General features: G+C 38.0%; 1 long non-coding RNA gene across 3 annotated transcripts in view; it reads left to right on the plus strand.

Moving 5' to 3' along the window:
- The window catches only part of LOC121422327, a 65,721-nt gene that overhangs the window by 2,071 nt on the left and 36,916 nt on the right, over positions 1-26,734 (plus strand). The window contains exon 1 of one of the 3 annotated variants that reach the window (XR_005971150.1): positions 19,469-20,040. The exons of 1 other annotated variant lie outside the window; for it this stretch is intronic. This is a non-coding gene — a long non-coding RNA (uncharacterized LOC121422327). Of the gene's footprint in view, positions 1-19,468; positions 20,041-21,488; positions 21,838-26,734 lie in introns of those variants that run through there. One more of the 3 variants, XR_005971149.1, reaches the window with a different exon arrangement.

Raw genomic sequence — 26,734 nt, forward strand, 5'->3', positions numbered from 1 at the left:
TCGAAATGATGGACAGTTTCAGGACTAAGTCACTAAATCTTTTGGATTATATATTCATGGCCGTACGCAGTGGGGGGGGGGGGGGCAGGGTGTAGTTGCCCAATATATTTGGAAAACTTGCATTTTAAAATGAAATTTTCAGAAAATTAATTAATTAATCAATTTTAATAAATTTCACTTTAGAAAATGCAAAAGCATCCCAATTGCGAGCCAGGTCGCTTCGCTGTCTCGCTTTTGCGGTTCTTCAAACAAATTAACGCGTTCTCCCCCAGGAAAAAAAATCTGCGTGCGGCTGTGTATATATTGAAAGGTTGGAGGAATTCCAACCTTTTTCTAAATGTTTCAATTACCAGTTTCAAACTTTCAATTGGTTGGACCCAACATTTAAAATGATCGATTCAGTTTTATGCAAGGTTGTGTGTAAATTTTGGAAAAAGGTTGTCACTTCTCCACCCTTTTTATTGCTGATATAACATTTCATTTTCAGTGTGGAGAGCAGATGTATCCGTAGACACATTAGCTGTTATAATAATATGATTTCATCAACTTAAGGCTCTTAGAATGCGATTGAAACAAATTATACGAACATTTCTTTACTTGATTTACACCATCTCCCTATCGTTTGAATGACGTCATTAATTTGCGATTTGCTTGTTTTACGCATTACAGGATACAAAAACACACTTTTACTTCATCTATCTGTAAATGAGTGTCGAAATCAATAATAGTTTAGTAACAGAGTCATGTAACTTACATGTAACTGCAGTGTTATGACAGACAAGATGGTTCGGTCAATGAACCAAAATGCGTCCAGACATTGTCGGGGAGAATGTTTAACAAAATTTTGTGTTTAATTGTCCAAGGGAATGGATTTATTTGTGTGTTTGTGGGGGGGGGGGTATATAGCCCGAGGTATTTACAGCGGAGAGGAATTTTTCTGTTCGTATATCTATTTTGCGCAACTCTGACATGAATCATGAATGGATTTGCAGTTGAGCGTAAATCAATTACCTTGATTTTACACATCAACCGGGCATGGTGGCTCAGTGGTAGAGCGTCCGCCTCATGAACGGGAGGCCGTTGGTTCGATCCTCGGCCGAGTCATACCAAAGACTTATAAGAATTGGACCTTCTGCCTTCTTGCTAGGCGCTCAGCATTTAGATTGGTGAAGGGTAATAATAATACATGTATATACAATGTAATGTTATGCAAGGCCCGCTGGTAGAGCAATTTCCTAACTGAAGTGGCTACCCTGGGTAAATAAAACGTTATTGTTATTATTATTATTATTATTACTATTATTATTATTATTATCATTATTATTATTATTATCATTATTATAATTATCATGCCCATCGGGGACGTTGCTGATGGCGTTTTATGCCGGGGGAGTTTGATTTTGATATGAAAATGATGAAAGTTATTAATTTATCATATGATAGTAATTCATTTCACGATTAAAATGAAATCTGTCGCCATTATCATGATTATCACCGGTAGCCTAGCTTCCCCTTAAATGTCCCACTGGGCATCGTCATACGGTTATTACGGTTCTAAACATAATAAATATGTCCTTGGATTAGATTCGGTCGTTTGCTGTCTTCCGAATGGCATGTCGAGTGTCACACTCTAAATAGATTGCTTTCCAAATTATCATTATTGACAGAGAAATGTTATTTGTATGCTTCACATTTTCCGTTTCGTACTGGAGTATAATAATAGTGTCTGTGTGGACCATGATTCATGATATTGCGATGTACTCTAACAAGGAGTAATGTGATTCTACGATCATCAGCAGTATTATCTATCCCGTAGTCTTGAAAAGTTAATGGTGTAGGCCTATAAGGCCAAGTAAAATAAGAAAGTAGTTGATCGTCCTCGCGCGCATCACTTTTGGCCGCCGCATGAAAATTTTTGCTATTTACTATTTTCTAAAAAAAAAAAAAAAAAAAAAAAAAAAAAAAAAAAAAAAAAAAAAAAAAAAAAATTGTGTTGTTTCTCGTCCTCGCCATCTTCCCTTTTTAATTGCAGCATCAATTTTCTTGTTATTAACTATTTTTATGGCTGCTGAATAACGAAAAAAATCACAAGATTACTCTGGGATCTCTCTTGCAACTTCAAAAACAATTGCAAAGTCCGATATCGCCGTAATTGCAAGAAAGAAAAAAATTCTGATTTGTTTTTTTATTGGATTTTGAAGATACCATCATAAATTAGCGAGGAAATAAAGTTTGCTAACTCGGAAAAGATCGCGGATTTCTTCATTTTTAGTGCATTTTCGGGGACCCCGCTTACTGAATCTGAACTAATCCGTCGCATGCTCTTGAAATATGGCGCAGATAAATCAATTCTAATGACGTAATTTGTATTTCAGCTGGGTTTTTTGGTGAGTGATAGCGCCTGTACTTAGATGTGTGTTACGGTGATTGTGTGCTTGTGACTCTGTTGGGAGAACTGCATGTGTGCTTGGATGATGTGATTGACTGTGCTGGCGTGACATGTGAATGTGTGAAATGCATTGAATTTTCTGGCGAGTTTTCTAATGTCAGGAGGCAATGCATCGAATATTCAATGAGGGATTTAATATTCAATATCAATTTTAAAAATGAATAAAAATTGAGCAGTAGTATTAAACATTATGTAAACGAACAAGCACCCGAAAACTGCGATGCGAAACCATACCCAGAGCTACAAATGAGATTGGCTCTGGAAAATTGAACAAGACTCCATGACAATAAAAAGACCCCCCATGCATTTTTTTACCCTTACATAAATTAAAATGTTTAAATTATTCACTTGACATGAACATTCTGTTTGACAACAATACAGTACCAGTATACATCAGTAATAATTCATCAATATATTTTATTTTCCATAGATTTCCAACCAATCGTAGATATTTATATTTCTAATCATTTATTATTACTATTGAGCATACATCGATCACATAATTCGAGCTTGACATGGCCTGACAATCATTTGAATAAAAAATAGCAAAAAAAATAGTAAATAGTAAGGACCTCCCTCATCACTGATGTCAAAAATCGGACCGAGAAAATGCCTCCGTGTTCTTAAAAAAAATAGTAAGATAGCAAATAGCAAGGACCTCCCTCATCACCGCTCTCAAAAAACCCGGACGATCAACTACTATCTTTTTTTACTTGGCCTAAACAATGATAAATAGTGAAGCAACGACCTGACGGGGCGAAAAAACACCCTTTTTGATAGAGCAACGCGTGCAAGAAAATGAATATATGATTTAATAATCGATTGGCATTTTTTGAAAAAAAATGAAAATCGGTGAATTAAATAAAAAAAAAAATAATTGCGTTAGAAAAAGTTAGACGTGTAGAGGGGTGGTATCCAGTCCCCTTCCACATCCCAGTACGTCAATGTACTGACATAAAGAAGAGACTAGTTTAGAGACAGGATACTATAGTTAAATAGTAATGATATGATATTTATTATAACAGTAATGCATACACCAGAGTGCCTACATAACAATATCTGCAAAATGATCTACTACTCACAGTTCGGGGGACGATTGCAAGAAAGGGTCTTTGCAAGGAACGTCTTTCAAGTCGCCGATTTATTATGACGCGCTGTATGAAACGCCTTTTTGATAAAGTACATGCAGACGTATTTTATTCTTTTTGAACGAACAAGTGTCATTGTTAATAAATGGAGTAATATTTTGTGTCATTATATAAAAAAATCGAGTTAAAAGTGAGCTTAAAAAAATAGTTCATAATCAATTTGTAAAATGAACCTCATACAGCGCATCATAATAAATGGGCGACACGAAAGACGTTCCGTGCAAAGACCCTTTTGTGCAATCGGCTCCAGTTTTCTACCCATCTCTCCGAATACGAAGCCATGTAATACCCCTCCCCCCTCCATCCCTTTTCTGTCGATATATTTTATGACATTTTTGTACCCAATAACGAGTTTTGGCGGGAAAGTATCGAATAGAGTATTATGTTTGCGAACCCTGCTCGATGGGGTTAATGTAAAGTGAAGGTGATACTGGATATCTAACAATCCGCCACGCCGCCTAAAATGGCGTGTAATTACTAGAAATGATCCGGGGTGTACGAGTAAGAGATTAAGTGGTGATTAGGATTTAATTTCACGTCATTTAATAAAAAGACACCTTGCTGGATATTAGGGCCCTGGGTTTTGCCTGCACGTATTTTAATACTTTAATGGTTAATGGACAGGATTTATGGACAGGCTTTCAGTATTACACGATACGTTCTGGTACCTTAGATGTCAGAGTGGCAGGGATGCTAGAAAGAGAGCTGGAAATATTTTCAGTCCCTTTAAAAATGTAGAAAAATATTTTGAATCAAGATATTTCAAGCTAACATGATCAAGTTTTCAAGACTTATTCACTTCAGAACTGCCCCAAAGGGAAAAAAAATATACCTACAACAATATAACAAGATAAATATATGATTATGTTTTAACAATGACATGAATAATTATTGAAAAAATATCGATAATAATGAAAAATGGATTTGATTATTATAATTTTTTTTATTATTGTTTATTTATTTTTTTTGATTATTATTATTATTATTATTTTTTTTTTTTTTTGGGGGGGGGGGCGTTTAGATAAAAGGCTTGTTACGATACTCTGATACTGGTGAGGATATGGGGGCATGTTTTGGGGGATAAGCACCACACCCCCAGTTCCCCTCTATAGGCATGTTAGGGCGGAAATGAAAGGAGATTTTGCAAGCTGCGATTTTTCATCGAGAAGGGACCATTTCGCATAAAACTATGTGCAACTACACATGTTCCTTTCCCTCGTCTATCCAAAATATTCGTACAACAAAAGTTACAAGATTTATATTTTGTGTGTATGTTTTCGTGGGGGAAGGGGTGTGGGGGAGCTCAGTAAAAAAATAGTGCCGATATATCAACTATATCCCCCCCCCTCCCCCAAAAAGAAGACATTATTATGTATTCACGAGGTGACAGTGTTTGACCAGTATTGCTCTTTGATAATTTACGTAAAATTCACTGAATTTTCGACACGTATTAGAAAATGCATGCTGTTATATTTAGCGAAAGTTATGTGTAACGAGTCAATGATTCTGGTCAGTATCTGTGCTTCACTTCGCGTAAGTGCGCAATCGTTCTTTTTACCCTTTTCCATCTACTTCGTAATCAGATTTCTTTTTTACAGATAGTGAATAAACTGATCAGTCGATAATTGGTATACCAGTATAATTCCAAAGCGTCGGTTGATGTGAATAAGCCACCATGAAGAGGATGAAAGCGATGCAAATCATCGACAACCAAGGCATTCAATCACTGCTATCGTGACTCGCGTGCTTTCATGCCTCAGAGGTATACCCTCTTAACAATTTTATTCATGCAACAGAAAGTTAAATGAAGGAGTCATTGCGTACATTCGTCTGCGAACCTAAAGCGCCAAAAACAGAACTGAGAGGGTCTTCTATTCGTATGCCCCAAGTCTTTTGAAATTTTTCCCAATCCAGCTTCGTAATGAAATCAACCTTGAGGCCTTTAAATGTGAACTAAAGACTAATTTTCCTTCAAATTTGTTGAAGCCAGCTCCTTTGAATGTTTCCTATCATAAATGGCTCGAAACAAAATGCTCTTCATCACGCAGTAGGTAGGGTTATGGGGGGGGGAGGGGGTTAGGAAGAAGCAAGGTTTAGAGCATGGATGAGGCTGCACACCGCCTCTTTAAAATGATATATGATCATTTGCATTATGATACAAGAGAAGTGCTTGGAAAAGTCTTGTCAAAGATAACATGGATGGTAATCGAATCCCGGACCTTTAGACAGGCGCCTCAGACCCAGACCACTCGACCACGCACAACGCCACAACCTCACTATCATAATAGGTCTTTCTCGAATACCAGAAAGAGAGATGGGTTATGGTATCTCTGAAGGTTTTTCATTAATATAACAATCGAGGGAATAAAATAAAATATTCAAACAAACGCCGAGATCCCGTAGACCTCGATTCGTGTTAACCCCACCCCACCTCCCTGTCTGTTTCCGTTTTAGGATCCCTATTTGAAGATCTCGGTTGCTTCACCTGCAGTTACGACGAATATAGCATCAGGATTATATTCATAAATCATTGCTCGTGTCATCTCTGTGATGTTGGCCATTTTTCGAGCCATTAGGGATAGTCACAGTCATCAATCATTGATAAATGCTCTACCATCAGTTCTGATCATGTCTGTTAGTATACACTAGATTGAATTCATATGATAATGCAGTCATCTAGGATATACAAGTAGATGAATTATTCAATTAGCACACACACTCGACATATTCGTTAAATCTCGAGAGCTGTCTACTGAATTTACATTTCGCTTCCTCATCGTTTAGCATGAATGTTTAGTCTAACGATAATTAATGACTAATGATTAATGAGTCGGTGTGTAAAATCTTTTTTTTTAGTTGGGGGGATACCCTGGTATCATATATGTCAGAGAACTAAACTTTCTTGCTTGGTATCCATTATTCTTAGCACATAGCATGGATGAAACGAACAATACATTCTCAGCAGGCTAAATATAGGGAATTTCCGCACCGCGACGAAAAACGAATTCAAGAGCACATTAAATACATATATTGATAAAACACAAGTCAAATCACAATGAACAGCTTGGAGGTCCTTTGTCGAGAATTGGTGAACCAGGACAGGAGTTTCGTCCTTAGTTTCGGAGCTGACGGAAAAAAATGAAAAGAATTATGACGTTGTCCAGAGTCCAGGACGAAATTGCTTTTTGATTCACCAATATTCGACTTCTTGGATTCTCTTTGTTATGAAGGGCTTTTAATTGATAAAAGCATTCTTTTTATATTCTTGGAAGCGTTCTGCGAAAACTCCTTGATATCGGTTGTGATTGTTCGCTATCTATCACCAGTGGTGATCGGTAAGATGCTGATGGCGAGTTTTCGCAATCGCAAAGGGGACATATTCTACAACATAGAGAATCCTTTAGGCCTATATAATTATAAGTTATTTCCCGATTTTATGAAAACTCGTCAGATGTTATCACGGACCTCCACGTAACAAGAATTGTTTAAAGGAAAAGCGATAAGGGCATCTTACGTCATGAAGATGCTACACTCTAAAAATGACATGATAAATCAACGATTGAAAGGTGTGTGTGTGTGTATTTGAGTTTTGTCAGACGTGTATCAACCAGAGCCCCATAACACAAAGATTAGCGTTTGATCGGTAATTTGAAAGACAAATTCTGATTGGTTCCTAGTCAGTCTACTTAGCAAAATGTGCATGTAACGGTGAACTTGATAGGCCATTTCATTTAGCGATTAATCGCTAACCTTTGTGTTACGGAGCCCAGATATAATTATTTACGTCTGGGACCGACCTTTAACGTCACCATCCAAAAGACGTGGCCAGGGCTCGAACCTATGCATCAATTTGTAACTTCCCCCACATAGCTTAGATAACAGGCGCACGCCACAACGCCCAGTTGGAGGAGTGACAGCATTTTTTTTAAATATCCAACCTTGCATGACTTTACATGCAAGTGTTGTGTCGAAACATTTTAAGGGGTAAATGTAACATTTAGAAAATGTTGTCAGTCACTCCTCCAATCTTTCAATAGTTTATCTAACATTTCAGTTTTAGAGTGTTTGTAAATGGTGGTGATTATTTTACCTGATTGGTAAGAAAGCATGAATGCTTGTAAGGAAACAACCAAAGGACCGACGGCTTTAGGTCCTCTCCAATGGACCTGGAAATGAGGATAAATGCCTGACCAAAGGGTATAGCGCACCAAGTGGGGATCAAACCCGGGTCACCGAAATCCGAAACCCCCGCTCTACCGACCGAGCTATCGCGCCTCCTGAATGAAAAGGGGGTGTGGTCTCCCCTCTTAGACCTCTTAACATCATGACCATTATGAAAATATCTCAAAGGTTATCCACATTTATATGCAAATGTACTACGTGTGACAAAATAGGGACAAACATGATAAAATAACAGAGAACGCGTGCATTATTACAAATGTATTTATATATCTTTCAGTTTTTGTTACTCTCTCCCTGTTCAATGCTTTATCATCGTCTTCGCTCTACCGCGGTGGAATCCTTGGAGGGTGGTGGATTGTGTCACCTTTTTCCCCCTGTATCTGATGAGGCTCTTCTCTTCGTACCCTTACCTCGTTCTCCTGTGTTGTATCAAGGATACATCATCTGTAGCTGTATAATTATTTCCTTGTGCATGGATATGTGAACTAACACAATGACCTAAATTTTATTTAGACTATATATATGTTTCATTTTTATTTTTCATAATTCTAATGGAGGCTGTGGGGCGGGGGGAGTGGTCAAGTGTGTCCTTTAATCTCAGTTTTCATCTATGATCATATTTCTTCCGATCTCCCCCCCCCCCCTTCGTATACAATCGGAGTTTACGCATGTGTGGAGGGGGGCGGGTAGATGAGCATGGCAAATTGGATAATATGAATCAGGAATTGCAACCGGTTGTTTCTTCCCTATAACATTTTGCTTCCACTTATTATTGGGCTGTCACACCTTGGCGTTTTAGACAGCGTATGCCCGACGTATGAGGAATTTGGCGAATACGCTGGCGTACGTCGAATACGTTACGGGTAAGTTTTGCATACGTTAAGAGTACGCTGGTATACGTCGTCATACGGCGAGGTCGTCGAAAAGTTTTGTGCAAGCACAAAATTTTTCGACGTATGCCAGCGTATGGCGTATATGGCTCATACGTCCCTCATACGCGGGCCATAAGTTGTAGGCAAGTTACGCGATCGTTGATACATGTTGACACACGTTACTCGTAAGTTACTCATAAGTCGATGTACGTCGAGATGATGTCCAGCGTACCCTAAAACTTACTTCTAACCTATGAGTAACGTGCTTTGAACGTATGTGTAACTTAACTCCAACGTATATTGACGTATGAAGACGTGCTCCGGACGACCACAAAACTTACTGAACGCGTGTTTATAACTTACAGCTACCGTATAATGGCGTATTGACAACGTTTATAGGAATTGGTATATAAAGGTGGGGTTCACAGGAGGCAGCGTTCTTCGAAGTTTTCTTCGGCATGGTGGTGGTGTTGATACGGTGATGTATCGTGCGGTTATGATTTGAATAGTCGAGCGGCAGCCATTTTATAGGCTACGACACGTGTTCGTCAGCGATACGCTGCCGCGCGCTATGCGTAAGTTAGGCTATCGTAGGGCATAAGTTGTGTACGCCAGCAATACGCTAAGCATTCGTTGGAATACGTTACTTATAAGTTAACGAAGCGTTCGATATAAGTTACTAATACGTTATGTATACGTCTAATTCGTTACGAATACGCTAAGTATACGCCAAGAGTTGAAAAAAAAAATCAAAGTTCAGCGTATGCCGACGTTTTAGAGAATTTTTTATACGTCGGGCATACGCTGTCTAAAACGCCAAGGTGTGACAGCGCCATTAGGAAATGTTTTTTATAAAAAAATGGTCCTGCATATAAAGACCATTAGCGTTAGATAACACACCAAGCCGATACCCATCATGGTCATGATGGTTAAGGAATCCAGATACAGCATCGGAATCATGTTACTCCCAACTTTACAGGGTTCGTGTCGTCAGTTTGTATTAATCCCCATGACAACCGTATCCTAAGGTTTCTGCATCAATGACATTTGAAACTTTGAAGAGAAGAACGAGCTTCTCAGTAGAGAACAACAACACAAAATAGCGAAACCGAAGGAAAGATATATTTTTACTTATTTCAAGGGAAAAGAAGTAGATGAAAAATTACACGGGTGGACTATGGGAAATCGTAAGAGGGGGGGGGGGGGTAGGAGAAGATCGTTGAAACATCGACCGATGTGGTTTACAGATAAACAGAAGATACATCATGCATATGTATTGATAAAACCAGACACTCTGATATAAATACAACATTGACTACTTTTCCGGGTGTGTTTCATGCAGCATTCATCATGCTTATATGCTCCATAATTTCAACATATTCTTCCCACCATATGTTAAAACAGACAAACCAGACAACTGCTACGTAACATGTTTTAAAAGCATCTTCCATGTTGTTACCTTCGTACATGTATGTTCCCGATGAAAGAGTGCATACGACAGACTGAATGCAGATTCGAGGTCAGCAAGGTAACGTGGAAATTCAAAAAGCCAGATAAAAATAACACGGTTTTGGAATTTTTATGCTTTTTATAGCATTTGCAAATTATTCTATCGACACAATAGGCTCTACAATCAGGGTAGATCGTTGATCCTTCTTGAAATATAAACCAAGTTGCTGAGAGATTAGGACGTGTTTGTCCCTTTTCAGGATTTTTGTCCGAAACGAAAAAAAATATGGCGTTTGTTAAAGCCTCTCGATTCGTTGACCTGTCACATCTGACGTTATCCATTAATGGATTATTTCTTTGTTCTATTCATGTGTTTATGAGATGTTTCCTTTCTAACCTTAACGATGACCTGACTTTGGAGCAAGAAATTATGAATGATTACAAAATTAAAATTTGAATAATTATACATTTCAACAGATTAATAAAAAAAGAGCGTGGCCGCGTCTGTTAATGCTCTAATAGTTCCGATTTTCGCATCAACATGTTTTCCCTTGTCTCTGTCATCTTCGCCTCATGTTTGTTTACTTGCATCTGTCCAGTATTATGATATCGTCACGTGACATACACACCGTGCCCTTTCATTTTTTCACATTTTTGCAATATCTTTGGTGCAATATTTTCTTGCCCCATTTCGTCACGATTTCCACGTCTATGACATTTGCTTATGAAACACTTGGGATAACGCATATTCCCTTTTCTTGACATCTCTCTCCTACTCTATTTCCCTCTCGTTCTCTCATGTCATATATTTTCATTTTACTCAATTTATCTGCCTGTCTTTCTCCTTCTCTATCTGTCTAACTTCCTCTCATCCTTTCCTTTCTTCTTCTTTTTTTTATTTGACATTCGCTTGTGGAACGAGAGATTAGCTAGGCTGCAAGCTCCAAGTAAACGTTAAACATACCACACGATCAGAGCCGTCAGCATGTCAAATTGAAAAGATGTGCTATCGTATTCTCAAATATTTGTTTTCTTCCATACGATATAGTCAGCAGCCGATGCATGTTATGAGTTGGGGATTATCCCCCGACTCCAATTCCCAAAGGTATTAAAAAGCTTGTCCCGGTTCGGTGAAAATCTACCTTAAGAATTATTGATGCATATTCAGATTTAGAAAATCTGGGATTCAGATTGTTTGCCTTTTGTGAAGTTTACAATGTAAACCAGGAAAAACACATTTTTTGTTAATGTTTACATTAATATTTTGGTGATACGACATGAGGCATAATTATTTTCAGACTTTGATCTCAAATACACATTGTTTCATTATAAATTATGCGTTGTTATTTTTCGCATGGTGAAAATATGAAGTCGCAAACATACTTGCACAATCTCCAAAATTGATTTAATAATAATAATAATCCGCTGAATTGAGTAGTGATTAGTTAATCCGCCTTTATATTGCGCTTAATACATCGGAACGACGTGTCTAAGCGCTTTACAGATATTATTACCCCAGTCATCGGATTCAATCAGTCCTTCCCGCACATCCTCCACTCCCTGGTGAGTATTCCAGTCAGTCGCCGGTGAGGCGCACACAGTACTGGGGCCCGTTGCACAAAGAGTTGCAATCAATCGCAACTCTAAAAATCATGCGCAACTTGATATTCAACCAATCAACAGCGCGCATTTGGGACTTGCGATTGATTTTTTGACTTGCGTTTAAACGCAACTCTTTCTGCAACGGGCCCCAGGACATCCTACCGGGTACCCATTTAGCACCTGGGTCGAGAGTGGCAAAGTGTGGATTAACGCCTTGCCAAAGGACGCCAGACCGTGGTGGGATTCGAACACACGACTCTCTGTTTACAAGGCGAGATTCAGAACCACTACACCACGGCTCCTCCACATTTGAAGAAAAAGAGAATTCGTAAAGAATTGCCTTCTTCCAACCAACCCGAAATTCCGTTTTTTTGTAAACTCATTAAATCATCAAATAGCTAGTCCTTGATGAAGACAACCCAACCCTGAGATGTCTCCCGATGATTAATCCACTGAGATAACATCTCGACTTTGTCTTAAGACTTTTCACATTTCTTTCTAGCATAATCTAACAGCAAAAGTTAGGATATGCCGCCTACATCAGGTACGGTACGTCATTAAATAAATCGATAAATACTATTTCGAGGGGCAAGTACATGTTACAGAAAGAGATGTGGAGATATGGGGTGGGGCACCCGGTTACACTTCGTAATTCCGAAGGTTCTTTATTCCGAAGGTTCGTAATTCCGAAACACGTAAATTGGCTATACCTCGATGTTCGTTAATCCGAGAACATAAAAGGGTTCGTTAATCCGAACATTTGTGGCGTTATTCCGAAGGTTCGATAATCCGAAAACGAAATAAGGTACGATGTTCCGAAGGTTCGTTAATCCGAAAACGAAATAAGGTTCGTTGTTCCGAAGGTTCGTTAGTCCGAAAACGAAATTAGGTTCGTTAATCATTCCGTTTTCGGACTAACGAACCTTCGAAATTACGAACCTTCGGATATACGAACCTTCGGAATTACGAATGTATGCGGGGGCACCCATGTGGTATATGTGTTATCAGTACTCTAGCCGAATTCGAAATCAAAATCACTGAATCAGCTGCTAGTAAGTCAAAAGTAATTGCAATCCTTTTGGTCGGACAGGGTTGGTCAAAGCCTTATTACAAGTCAATCGATACATGATTCAATATATCGACAACATTACGATGCCAGTATCACCACACCATTTACTTTGGCCACACATGCAGTTGCTCCCTGCTGATATCAGGCAGTTGTTTTTTTTTCAGTTTGATAAATGATTATGTAATGTCATGAAGAGATGCGGTATGGGTTCCATGACATTTTCTCCGGCGACAATTGCTGCGATGGAAAGTCTGCACATTAAACGAAACATCAAACCTAACCTCCATGGGTGTCGATCGGTATTCTTGGTTGGGGGGGATGATCGACACAAAAGTTCTTGTGGATGGGGATCTTTCAACATTACCCCCATTAAAATCACAGGTTAGGACATTTGCGAGTGATTGATATGCATCGTGTTGTACTGTACTTATATAGTTTTTTTGTCTCACCTGCGAAGCAGAGTGAGACTATAGGCGCCGCTTTTCCGACGGCGGCGGCGACGGCGGCAGCGGCGGCGGCGTCAACATCAAATCTTAACCTGAGGTTAAGTTTTTGAAATGACATCATAACTTAGAAAGTATATGGACCTAGTTCATGAAACTTGGACATAAGGTTAATCAAGTATCACTGAATATCCTGCATGAGTTTCACGTCACATGACCAAGGTCAAAGGTCATTTAGGGTCAATGAACTTTGGCCGAATTGGGGATATCTGTTGAATTCCCATCATAACTTTGAAAGTTTATGGATATGATTCATGAAATTTGGACATAATAGTAATCAAGCATCACTGAATATTTTGTGCAAGTTTCAGGTCTCATGATTAAGGTCAAAGGTCATTTAGGGTCAATGAACTTTGGCCGAATCGGGGTATCTGTTGAATTACCATCATAACTTTGAAAGTTTATTAGTCTAGTTCATTAAACTTGGACATATGAGTAATCAAATATCACTGAACATCCTGTGCGCGTTTCAGGTCACATGACCAAGGTCAAAGGTCAATGAACTTTGGCCGAATTGGGTTTATCTGTTGAATTACCATCAAAACTATGAAAGTTTATGGATTTGATTCATGAAACTTGTACATAAGAGTAATCAAGTATCACTGAACATCCTGTGCGAGTTTCAGGTCACATGATCAAGGTCAAAGGTCATGTATGGTCAATGAACTTTGGCCATGTTGGGGTTTTTTTGTTGAATAACCATCATATCTCTGTAAGTTTATTGGTCTCGTTCATAAAAAGTGGACATAAGAGTAACCATGTATCACTGAACATCTTGTGCGAGTTAGAGTAGTATTCAAAGTCAGCACTGCTGCTATATTGAACCGCGTGATGCAGGTGAGACGGCCAGAGGCATTCCACTTGTTTTTAATTCAATTTGTGTTACAAGTAAGCCTATTCTAAACTCATACGAAAGAAAAAAATGACAAAAATTGTCTGGACCATGTACACGTGATCTGTTTATTGAGCATATGATGTATACACAGGGGCGTCGATCCATTTTTCAGATTGGGGGCAAAATCATGAATCAACGTTCCAAAGGCGCTCGATCACACAAAACGAACAAACTCACCCACACACCCCTACACCCCCACACACATAGGACTATATTATATATATATATGACTCATGAAAAAGAGACACATATCTCACTCTCACCAACAATGCGAGCGCGAAGCGCGAGCTGAAATTTTTTGTATGACATGAAAACAGGAAAAATGTACGTGTTTAGTTTTGTTTGTAGTAACTCATGAGGAGGATAGATACATGTACATGTATCTCACTAGAGAGCGAGCTGAAATTTGTTTATATTCTGACGTAAAAGCTTGATATTCTAAGCATTTTTGGTACCAAGATGGGTATCTAGAAGACAATAGATGCGAGCGCAAAGCGCGAGCTGAAAATTTTGATATTTCGATCTGGAAAAAAAGACAGTTTAATGGACGCTTTTAATAAAGAACAAGATATGTATCCAACAAAAGATTATTGAAAATCTAAGCGGGAGTTCTTTTGAGGTATAGAACTGAAAATGGGACATTCTATTCACCTATTTAATCATAAAAAGTATGGGGTTTTGGTCGAGAAATGATGCGAGAGCGAAGCGCGAGCTGAAAATTTTTATATTCCAATCTGAAAAGCAGACATTTAGAGCACGATTTTAAATCAAAATCGAGTTGGTATCTCAATCTCGCTTGCTGGTTTCAGTGTAGCATTACAATCTTACTTTATTTTTTAGTTGCACATGCTTAATTATTGGGAGGGGGGCCAAACGATATGTTCCCCCCAAATATTTTCATTGGTGGGGCGATCGCCCCCCCCCCCCCCCCCCCCCCCCCCCCCCCCCCCCCCCCCGGATCAACGCCTCTGTGTATACAACTTCTCTCTTAAATCTAACCCGACTGGTTATATTTTTTTCTTAATGCATGATGATAACATGCAGATTCGGACCAATTAAGACTAGCACAAATTACAAACTGTGTGGCTTCTCGTGCGCCATCGGGCTTACCGTCATTCCATAGAGCTATCACAGTAATAGCTATATGGTCATTCCTTAGACTATTTATCTTGCCACCCTTTCACTCCCGTTTATTTTTCCACCCTTTTGAATTAATTGATTTATTAAATTTAATTTATTCATCACTGGAGGGATGGAACACCCTATCAACAAAAGTTGTTTTTCATTGGGGTCCTTTTATGGCATGTTTTAAAAATATCATATACATAAACATTTCATTCTTTTTCATCTTGAACCTCCACCCATCTGTTTAATAGTCCTGAAAAAGAATGTTTTTATGTAATAACAATATACACAAATTGCGAGGGAAACAAACTGATTGATGGCATACTATAATCATCACTATAATCATGATCAAACTTCATTTTTTCATCATCATTATTATAATTTTTCTATCCTAAATTATTGGGGGGGATGATAATACAGGCCATCCCCCCCACTTGAAATATTGGGGGGATATATCCCCCCCATCCCCCGTGATCGACACCCATGCTAACCTCCAAAACTAAATAAACCCTAATTCTAATCTTTACAATATTCTGAACCAAAACTCTATTACTATCCCAGCTCTAATCATATGCCTTCTAAGATATCAAGGAAGGATAAATTGTTGCAGGATCAAATGTCGTGTTACTGCGATCGGTCATTCCCGACTTTCGTTTGAGGACGCGGACGCTTATTTACAACGGTAGTTGACTTTGGAAGGGACTTTTTGGGCCCGTCATCATGGTCGTAAAACTCAGTCCTGCAATGCAAATTGTGTGACATGAGATTTTTTTTTCGTTTCGCATCTGCGACGGAAACATTCAATATGCGTTTCGTGTGCAAAATTCTGGTTGCTACTATGGTAACAGCGATTTATCCGATTGAGGACGACTTTCCAAAGCCACATTTGACTCCTCCTAGAGCTCGAGAGGCCGCCCGGGGGGCCCACTTCCATTGATTAGTGGATACCAGTAGCGACCACCCGTAAAAGGGGACGTGGGCAGGTACGTTACGTATATAGGCCTGTGTAACGTTATAAGGGTGTCAAAACGATGTTTAAAATGCTGAAATAAGGGATATTCAATACTTGTAGGGTTTCACAAGCCAAATACTTGTTAAGAGATGCATTTTCATAATCTGGAAAAGAATTGCTTCCCTTGTTTAGCATGTTTAGGGTACTTTTCGAAACCCCATGGTCGTGCCTGGTATCCACTCATCAATGGAAGTGGACCCCCCGGAATTTGAATCTAATCCCCATTTCTGGGGAATGTAAAACATAATGCCCCTCACATCGTGTGCGAGAGGCATATCGTTTGTGTATAAGGAGTAAACAAAAGAAACAAAGAAACAAAAGGAAACGAGTTCAAAGGTATCGCTTTATGTGTACATAATTATCAACGCATGCGAAATGTTCGGCTGGAGAGGTTGATCTTATCCATCAAATCAATTGCCAGTGATCCACCAATAATCCACATTAAATGTAATATCGATTCGATGGACTGTAATGATCTATATCTAAGCCTTCATTCAGTAAGTTTTTCCTCACTCAATATGTTCTCGATTTGTTTGAAAAACCACTTTCTTCTCCATGTCATAAATCTATTTTAGGTCCTGCATTTTGAATATATCCAGCCATCAGTCGTAATATACATGCATGTATGCGGTACGGGTGTCGTGGAAAGGGATTTTGCACACGAAAAGCAGATTTGTAGGGCCTGTAACCCCCCTGTTACACAAAGCTTAGCATTGATCGTAGAGCAGTTTTCTACGTTTGATTCTATTGACTGTAATGCACAATAAATCTTAAAATCAAGTGTATGATTAAGCGTTAACTTTTGTGTTAGGGGACCCTAATACTAGCGTCCGTGATGATTGCGAAAGGTCCCAAATTCCCTCCCTAAAGGCGGCCGCACACCTTGCGATTCGTCTGCGACTCAATTATGGAAAAATAAACGTAGAAGAATTTGACGCTAATATTGAGACTTGGAATATCTTACTGTGTAAAGTTCGAAATCATCGTACGAATACCTATGTTCAAATCCATGATTATGCTATCATCCTTCTTAAAATAAAAGCAAATTTAATATATAGTCGTAATGACGTCATATCAGTCGTAAGATTGGCTACGATTTAGAACTACATGTAATTTGGCCTTTACTCCAAAATAAAGGTTTAAAATCTTTCAAAATGGTTATATTAGTATTCTTTCAATTAATTTTAACCTCAAATAAAATGATATGTTCTATTCACGTTTTCAGAAAATTAGCAAAATGCGATTTGTTTCAAAGTCGGATCGCGAACAGTCGTAAGGTGAGTGGTGGCCTTAAAGCCCCTTTCACAATTGACGTACGACCTGTTTACGACCGCCTGCAACAGTTTTTTCTTGTTGTTGCACGATCGATCTCTTGGTGTCCTGCGAGCACTCGCAGTCGTTGTAGACGATTGCACGAACTCGGTGGTCGGAGGTGGTCGTGACTGGTCGCATCTGAACTTTGGACATGTTTAAAATCCAAACGCGATCAAATACGACTGATTCACTCGCATCAGGTCGTACCATCGGTCGGGCGATCATCGTGTGAGTGTTGTTCAACGTTGTACGACTTGGTGCGAGAGGTGGCACAACTAAGTATAGTCGCATTTAGTCGACTGGAGGTCGTACAACACTTGAACATGTGCTAGAGACCTACAGAGACCAGTCTTGCGACTGGGTGCGATTATATAAGACTGTTGCAAGACCCGGATCGAAATTACGGCTTACAACATTCCACTATATACCGTTGAATTCGCATTTATGCGACCTTTCAGCCCTTTCACAATTGACGTCCGACCAGTTTACGACCGCCTGCAACAGTTTTTGTTGTTGCACGATCAATATCTTTGTGTCTGGGGAGCACTCGCAGTCGTTGTAGACGGTCGCACGAACTCGAGGTGGTCGTGACTAGTCACAACTGAACTTTGAACATGTTCAAAATCCGAATGCGATCAAATACGATAGATTCACTCGCATCAGGCCGTACCCAGGGTTGTACCATCGGTCGGGCGATCATCTTGCGAGTGTTGTTCAACGTTGTACGACTTGGTGCGAGAGGTGGCACGACTATGTAGTCGCATGTACTCGACTGGAGGTCGCACAACACTTGCACATGTGCTAGCGACCTACAGAGACCTGTCTTTCGACAGGGTGCAATAATATATGGGCCATAAGACTGTTGCAAGACCGATCGCAACGGCTTACAACATTGCACTACCGTTTCATTCGCATTTATGCGACCGTTCCACTCGCAATCCCTCGTGCAACACTCGCATGTGATCGCACGAGCACAATAACAGCACATATGGCACATGCGACTTACTCGTGCAACGGGGTTTACTAGTTGTTTTTGTTGTACGTTAGCTCTTGCAACTGTGAAAGCTTCTGTGCGATCTTATGAGATGACTAGCGATTGATGCCTGTTGCAGCCTGTCGCACGATCAAAAGGTCGCAAATGGTCGTACGTCAATTGTGAAAGGGGCTTTAGAAAGACTCCTTTCCCTTCTCTTTATTCATCCCCATAGACACTTTGATGTGCGAACTCACGCAAACCGACGACATTTTGTATATACAGACATGGTGGGTCGACCGTTTTGAGCGGCCATTCTTGAGGGATTTTGTAAGTTTAAGAGCAATGCATTTAGTTCTAATTATATATTCACACGTTGTACAAATTGTAGAAAGTCAATATGATCAGGTTAATTAGCTTACCACTAATATCCAGCCTGAATTTATTTCCACATGTTTTATTGTCCGAAAATTCAAGCTATAAACTTCCGGGTACATTTTTTATTATCACCCTTTATTGGTAATGTTGAACCCGGTGCCAATCATCTTTTACAGGCGACCAACGTTTGATCATTTATAAACAATATTTGTTTACCTAAGGTCTTTAAAGTTATATCATCGTTATTGAATACTGCTAGCAAACTTGCATTCAACCCCCTAAGATAGCATGATATCCTGTTTGAATTTATAATTAAAAATGCATAATAATGAAAGATAAACAAAATCGAGGCAATATGGCATTGACAAATCACATTATTCTGGGTCATAGTCTTATGAATGAAGAGTATTTACTATTATTTTCCTATCCCAGATCAGCGTTGCGAAATCGTGTGCCCCACCCTTCCTTTCCCTCAAAAAATAAATTTTATGTTATAATCGTGGTCTGTTGCCTGGTTAGTGTGAACATGCCGGAATAGAAACACGAAAGTCAATAGAGACATTTCGAATTACGCCATCATTACAATGTTAACACACCGTCTCTTTTCTTGTTTGCGTGTCTTAAGTGCCCTGGTAATAGCAGATTCTTAGCAATTACGACCATTTAAGGCGACCCTGCAAGAGACTTGGTATGCTCAATTTAAGAGAAGTTCTTTGGTCATAATTACCTTGAATCTTGACACGGAAGAGAAGCTCGTTTTTCTCCGATCGTCTAGTTTTTATTGCTTCTTGCCGAGGAGTATTCGGTACATTACATGTATTTTTGTGTCTGTGGCATTATAAACCTTCTGCTGTTGATAGGACGGCGAATGCATGTGGATTAATCCTGTTTGTTGGTGGTTCTTATGTCTTTTTCAAAAGATGATATATTCTACTTTATTTGATGGCTATTTTGTGATTTGCGGGAAACATTGTATGGTTGGTTCAACGTGAAATTTTACTTATTGAAGACTGTTGGATACAACGTGTCAAATTGGTTTACCAAGCGCGTGCAATGATAATATGACGAGGTGAGTTTTTGCGATCTTGATTGGAAAATGTAACAGAAGTGACTGAAATCACTCATTATATCCATAGAAATGCATTGCCTATCCAGCTACATTCTTTCAAGTAAATATTGAATGTCATAAGTGTTATTTACCATAATGCACGATCTTTTATATTATTTAAAAATTTCATTTGGGATTATTATTATTTGCTAATGCCATCATTATTTGTTTTAATAGGTCATCATAGATTTTTTTTCCTATTATAAATTTTCTAGTTGAACGTTTCTCTTTATTTCTTTTTTTTTCGAGGCGGTCATAACAGACAAAAGATAAAATGAAAAAAAAATAACAATAAATTACGGATTCAGTCAAACCAAAATACAATTTTAGCACGATATTTTCTTAGGGAAGGTCACGAAGCGTCACAAGTGTTATACTTGTGTACAATTTGATTTCAAGACTTCAAAGAAAACGGTCATAAAATTTCGCCGGTTAATACCTGCGCATTCCACAAGTTTTATTTGATGACAATCATGACGAGAAAGGGTGGAGGAATATTCTTGTAATATCATTTGCTTCGTTTGTCTTATTGTACTTCTTATATACAACAATAAATTTTGTAATCAAACCGCCGTTTGAGAAATATAGGATCTTCCCCTTTCTTATCATTAGAAGACAGCTTTATGTATATTACTCTTGATTGATGATTCTATTGATTCCGAGGCATAAAGACTAGTGGCTATTTTTATCTGCTTTTCAAATGGAAGTAACAAGATTGTGCTACATTTGCGGGCATACACGCTTTCTGAAAACAGTCTACTCAAATTACATACTTTGTAAGAAGGGAACGTATTATAATATTTGTTTTTCATGAACAGTTTCTTGTCAGTTGACACAAGATCTTTTCATTGGAAACAACAGAACTTATTGGCCCGTATTCTGAAGTCAGGTTTAAAGAGAAATTCCAGTAGTTGCAGTAAACACTGATTTCATGAGAAAGTCTGTAAAACAAGGCTTAATTGTCAGTATATCATCAAGGATCTAGATCTGGTACAGTTACATTAACTGAACTTTGTGAAATCTTGAAATCTACGCTGAAAAATGTTCACATCGAAGATCCCCAACACAGATAAGCGCACGTGGGACAATGTATAATTATTGCTGAGAGCGTCGGGCCCGACGCCCTACCCGATTCCTGTGCTTATTTGGTGATTTCTCAGCAATTACACAATTTCTTCCAGAATTCTTTGGCACATGCGTTTTATTTATACAAACAGACACTTTGGTGGTCATTTCATTGGATTCTGTACGAACTCATTTTGATATCGTTACCAAAACTAGCATTTACCTTTAATTTAGACCATGTTCTAACTCTGTGCTAAAATTATGGGAAGCCAAAAGTGTCAATTTTTTTTTATTAAGTTGTATGTTTCTTGTGTGTACTTTGCTCTTTCCTGATTCCTCGATGGTGAAGACAATCATCTATTTATACTTTCCAGACAATTATGAATGATTTGAGAGCCAAATTAGCTGAAATATGGTATTTCTACTTTTAGTGATTTATGTAACATTTGGCTATCCATACTTAAACCACAACTTTAAACCTGAGTTTAAGTTAAACCTGACTTCAGAATACGGGCCATTGACTGTGACGAGATACTATACTCATTCTATCTGTAGTGGCCCTCTGAAATGTAGGCCTAGCTCCTCAAATCTTATTTATATAAGCCAGTACCTTGAGCCTTGTTCTTCCTCCCAGATCAACTTTCCAACGAGTACATGTATACTCCTGTCTGGCCTGGGCTACAATTTGTGCAAGTATGTTTAAGTCATATGCTCACCGTTTATCTCACCATAGAGCTATTATGATCTCACCAAAGGGACTGTAATGAGCTCTTTTAATACTGTAGTTTGTTTTTATTTATAGTAACACTTACAATGTAAGTTAACGTAGCAAGAATTTCGAATATTGAGGTTTGGAGATATTCTGCTGTGACTATCATTGTTAATGAGTAATAATTGGAGTCACTCCCAATGTATATAAATTCCCACTTCTAACTCACATTGGTATATATTCACTATTGTCTTAAAACTCCACTTCTTTTTAAAGAGAAGGCTTTCTAAATCCACCTGTTCTGATCGAATGTGTGATAAACGTGATCTACTCGGCGCCTCTTCTCGTTTTCACGTGACCGGCTATACCGCGCATGACATGCTTCGTGAATGAAAATGACGGGGGGGGGGGGAGTCTATGAACAAATAAAGTTTTCGCCAGGCATCTATAGACTGAACACCTCTTCCCCTCTCATATTACTATCCGAAGATTGAAGCAAACAAAATGCCCATGACGGAGGATCCACGCATAATTATTACATCTTCAATTACTTAGTTGGGTTTAGAATTAGGCCTACGTGAGGGAGGAATCATGATTGTACGAAGTCTGACTCATGTTTGAGAAAACACCATGTTTAATAATAATCATTGGTATCAATTTCATTTCAAAGAAGTTCATGCTTATTCAGAAAATTTTTGGGACAAAGTCAGTTTTGGGGCATTTGTATTTTGAAAATGGTAATACACTCTGAGATTGTAAATATCGGAAGGCATGGAAAGAAAATTTCTCTTTCAACTGCACTCGACATCGCTCTCGAATGTCGGTCTAATTGAATAGGGTGAGTATCAATGGCAAGTTAAAAAGCAATCGAATATCTTTATTTTATCAAGTCGTGTATCATGAACCAATGTTACTTGAAAGGAAATATCCTTCACATTTCACTGAGCTAGGTGGGAGGATAGAATGGTTTCAGTTTACCACGGCTGATATACAGTGAGTTTTTTTTTTCAATAGACAACTCCTTTTTCAATCTTCTGCAAAAATACTCGTGATCTACATGTACGAGTATGTTATGAGTTTATATCCCTTTTTATACTGGTAAGTGATTGCTGATGTAGTGAACCACTTAAATAGTAATACATCACACTCAGGGGCGGTTCCAGAATTTTCAAAAGGGGAGGGGGCTCATTTTTCCAAGGAAAAATTTGGTTCTCGAAAAAAATTGACAAGCAAAAAAAAAAGAAGATCTTCACTTTCAAGGGGGGGGGGACACTTCTGTTTTAACGACATTTTTACATTACAAAATTTAATAGTGCCTCTCAAAAGTTGGCACGGGCCGGCTTTGCCCCTCCCCCCACCCCTGGTTCCGCTAGTGATCTGATTCTAAACTAAGGAGTACCCAATATAGTTGGTTAAAATACCGTAATCATTTTTATGTTGTGCGTTCATTCATTGTTATAATTTATGTGAAACAATTTCTGTACAAATTTGTAGTAAAATCATGCTAATATCCCTCTGTTGCAATATTGGGTAAAATCATGCTGGTATCTTTTCTTTAGCATGTTAAGGACGTTTATAAAAAAAAATCATCTGGTAGTCATTGGTCTTCATTCGTCATAAATAACGGTTAGCTTCCATCCGATTTTATACCGACATGGAAGATGTAAACACCTCTTGGTTTAGAATGCATTGTGGATCTGGATAGGTTAAAGAAATACTGATACTGTTTTTTTCTTCCGCCCAAACGATTAGGTTAGCACAGGTAGTCGTCAGGAAAGGTTAGATCAATGGTTTTGACTCTCACTTGGAAAGGGCAAGATGACTGTTAAAAGGCCGTTAAATTCTGGGTAGGCACTTTAAAACCTTGCTGAAGGTGTGTGGGGGGGGGCTGTGTGAAATATTTGAAGGACGTAATTTAAAGTCATTATTTATCTTATTTATTCAGCGTTATTTAAAAACAGGGTAGTCCTTTCAGTGCCCAGAGGCCTGCTTCACAAAAGAGTCCTTTAGACATTGAATGATTTACAGAATAAATGAATTCCTACAAAGAAAAATACAATACATAAAAACAAAAGTACATAACTTATCAGTGCTATTACATTAAAAGAAAGCAAACAAAACCAAGATTAAGATCAAAAGACAAATTTAAAAGACAATGAGTATTAATGAAATAAAGGAAAAAAAATCACTTAAAATCAAGGTGAATAGAATTGATGAATAAGTTTTAAAAAAACTGTGGAAATACAATGAATATTATTAATATAAAATGGCATAAAGCACAAAACATACAAAGAGAAATCATGATTAACTGCGACTGAAGAGAAGCAAGTAAAATGCATTGTAAATGAACTACATGTAAGTGCAAGAGGGATAAATGGGAAGGTGTTTGGGTTGTACTACAAAAGTACTTCAAAATCAGTGACATTTAGGGAAAGTCTTCTCAGTCATGCTTTGAGAGTTTCGATGTCATTGACTCTTGGAAAACGTGGTCTTGGTTATAAAGCCTGTAAGAACTCAGTAGATTTAATTATTTAACTCTTTAACAATCTTTCGCTGAATAAGAGGCATTGCCGAGACGGATTTATTCATAAATTCTTTAGTAAATGATCTATTAAATCCACATTCTTTTATGGTGGTTATATCCACCATTCCGTTAATATGATTCTTGTCATCCATTGGAATATATGTATTATAATAGACATCCGATGGGGGGGGGGGTTCCGAGATAATTTTTCAATATTTCAGAGATGAATGCTCGTTATTGAACAAAATGTGCAAGTTTTGCTACATGATGTCTTGCACGCACTCGATAATTTAAGACCTCGCTGTGTCAAAAATAAATGACCTATATACATGTAGGGTCATTACTACAAGGTAGGATGAATAAAACGACACTCATATATAATATTTTGCAAAGCATTGTATGTTTGCTCGGGGTATATAGGGTATACACAATTGATATTTATACATTATAATGGAATTTTGAGTTGTACCATTTCATAATAAAATTGTATATTTTAACTGTAATTGTGTGTTATTCCTTTTGTTCGGAAGTGAATAAGAAATATTACAGCGAATATAAGGGACACCCTGAAAGGAATTATGTACATTTTGTTACCAACAATGCAATTCACGATACAACTTGCTCGGTACGAGTTGGCGAAATAAACATTCTTTTTGAGTTTTTAACGCAAAAACTATGAAATCATTTATTAACGATTTATTGATGAATATCTAACACGTATTTTGAAAAGAGACATTATAAAAGAGTGGCTATATAGTTGGTTAATTTTGTCGACTTTGTCAACTCGGCAAAACGATCACCGCAGTTCTGATGACTGATAATGCCTGCCAGCATGTATTCCGTTTTTTAATTCTAAACTTTATAATGAAAACAATAATGTTTAATAGACATGTTTAGCTGATACTGGCTCATATATGCGAGGATTCAATGGAAATGTGATCATACATAACTTCTATAGTTTTCCTGATTCCAAAACGACCGATATACATTCTAAATTAACTCTTGGCCAACTATTTCCCTGTTAACTTAAGGAAGTCTAGTTTTAGATTGTAGAAGCCGTGTTGGTAAATGTCAATATTCATGAAGTTCCAGGTGCACACAGCATATGGATTAACTAACGCTTGTTATAGACGTTTTACTGTATATCATAAAATATAGTAGGATTTAAGATGTAGCGAAGAAGCGCAATTGATGGGTATGTCCCAGGCTACTATCTGCATACCGTATCCAGATATCTTTGCATACTATCTTGAAATGCTTCCTTCTTTTTTGGAAAGTTGGTAATTCCCATGGCTTGTTCTTAGGAGATTTATTTTCACCCAACTTACCTATGCCTCTACTGAATATCTTCTGAAAGTCTTGCATGCTTTCATTTCCTGCATGTACACGGTACTGTGAGAGTTATGAGCAAAATGATTACAAGTACTTTTGATTATAATTTTAGATAAAAGAGTTTGGTCTTTACTATTTTGATAAAATGGAATGCAGTATGAGGAAATTAGAGTTTGTATTTGAATGTAATGAAGTTGTGCGTCTTTTTCGTGTTTCGTGACTTTTACAAGGCCAAGTTACCAAGGTCGCAATTCTGCCTATATATCTATCATGATTATCATTTTAAGTCCAGATATATATTTGTATTTATAAAAATGCATTATGTAATAAAACTTCATTCTCGAGAGACTATCATAATTATCTAGGTTTTTTTATCGATCTCTATATTTTTTTCTCGCTCACGTCATTATCTGGAGTTGAAGTAAGGGTATTCATTTAGCATAATTTAAAAAGGAGTAACCTCTTTTCCTTACAAATAAATGTTCTCAGTTTTTTGTCCGATTCTGTGTTAATGTCAACATGATTTATTATGACGATTACCCTTTATGTGATCTCTCCACGCATCATGAGCAATCGATGATCAGATTTCTCGCAACCAGAGAATAGTCTCATCAGAGTCGTTATAAGAAGCTTTCATCTCTTGTAGAAACAATAATGAGATCCTTAACATGATACTAACAATAATGATAATAAATGCAATTTATTAGGCGCCATATCCATCTCGTAGGAGATGCCCCAGGCGCACAAGTGAAGGGGGGGCAAACAAAATTACAAGTATCACAAAATGATTGATAATTACGAGTTAAAGAGGTACAAGTTTTTAGCTGAATCTTGAATGTTTCGAATGCTATCTTCCTGGGGATGGAATTCCATGGCGAGGGACCCGTAGAGATGAACCCCCCTCCACATTGTTTTACATTTTGGAACTTTAAGAGACCGGAGTCACTGGAGCGTAGAATCCTAGATGGTGTGTACACCATATTGAAAGAAAGTCGCAAAAAGTGTATTCAGAATATGTACTTCAA

Source organism: Lytechinus variegatus, chromosome 10 (genome assembly GCF_018143015.1).
Source record: "Lytechinus variegatus isolate NC3 chromosome 10, Lvar_3.0, whole genome shotgun sequence".
Taxonomy (NCBI): domain Eukaryota; kingdom Metazoa; phylum Echinodermata; class Echinoidea; order Temnopleuroida; family Toxopneustidae; genus Lytechinus; species Lytechinus variegatus.